Source organism: Colobus angolensis, unplaced genomic scaffold (assembly GCF_000951035.1).
Source record: "Colobus angolensis palliatus isolate OR3802 unplaced genomic scaffold, Cang.pa_1.0 Scaffold41, whole genome shotgun sequence".
NCBI classification, from domain to species: Eukaryota; Metazoa; Chordata; class Mammalia; order Primates; family Cercopithecidae; genus Colobus; species Colobus angolensis.
Genome location: NW_012117488.1, coordinates 14,864,503 through 14,865,628, shown reverse-complemented (window position 1 = coordinate 14,865,628; position 1,126 = coordinate 14,864,503). Strand labels below are relative to the sequence as shown.

Sequence of the window (1,126 nt, the reverse complement as noted above, 5' to 3'; positions counted from 1 at the left end):
TCATGGACATTAAAGGATAATAATGAAATGCTATGAACAACTAACCCTATGCCCATTAATTTGATAACCCACATGCAATGGACCAATTCCTTAAAAGATACAATCTGCCAAAACTCATACAAGAAGAAATAGATAATCTAAATAGGCTTATATTTATTTTTAAAATTGAATCAATACTTGGTAACTCTCCAAAACAGAAAGCACCAGGCTCAGATGGGTTTAGAGGTGAATTCAACAAAACATTTAAAGTGGAAATTACACTGATTTTCTGTAATTTCTTTCAGAAGATAGAAGCAAAGGGAATACTTCCCAGTTCATTCTGAGGCCAGTATACCTTAATGCCAAAACTAGACAAAGACATTTATTTATGAGAAAACAACAGACCAATATCTCTCATGAACATAGATGCAAAAATCCTCAACAATGAGATGCTTGGTGGTCTGTGGTTCAGGAGCTTCCTTGGGATGTCAGTGGACTGGCTGCGGGGCAAGGTGGAAGTCGATCAAGAGACTATCCAGCGGCTCCTTGAGGAGAATGAGCAACTGATCCTCTGTACTGTGGAGTATCAGAACAATGGCTGGGCGAACGAGTGCGTCCAGTGCCAGCATGTGTTACATAGAAATCTCATTTATTTGGCTACCATCGGAGATCCCAGCCCAACCAGTACTTCAAAAATAATGGAATCATCTTTCAAAAGCAATGGAATAATCTTCCAGTTGGCTGCTGTGAGGAGTAATTGAATGTAATCCATCTCTTATAAAATGGAGACAGGATCTTTACCAACTCAACTGCTTAAAACATGAATGACACTTCTGTGGCTCTTTTAAAAAATATGAAAATGTGGGCCAGGTGCGGTGGCTCACGCCTGTAATCCCAGCATTTTGGGAGGCCAAGGTGGGTGAATCTCCAGATCAGGAGATCGAGACCATCCTGGCCAACATGGTGAAACCCTGTCTCTACTAAAAATACAAAAAATTAGCCGGGCGCGGTGGCAGGCACCTGTAATCCCAGCTACTCGGGAGGCTGAAGCAGGAGAATGGCCTGAACCCGGGAGGCGGAGTTTGCAGTGAGCTGAGATCGTGCCACTGCACTCCAGCCTGGGCGACACAGCGAGACTCCATCTCAA

At 43.1% G+C, this 1,126-nt stretch overlaps 1 pseudogene; it reads left to right on the top strand.

Annotated features, from left to right (window-relative positions):
* Positions 1-464: 464 nt before the first annotated feature.
* Positions 465-837, top strand: LOC105521841 (annotated as a pseudogene).
* The last annotated feature ends 289 nt before the right edge of the window (positions 838-1,126 follow it).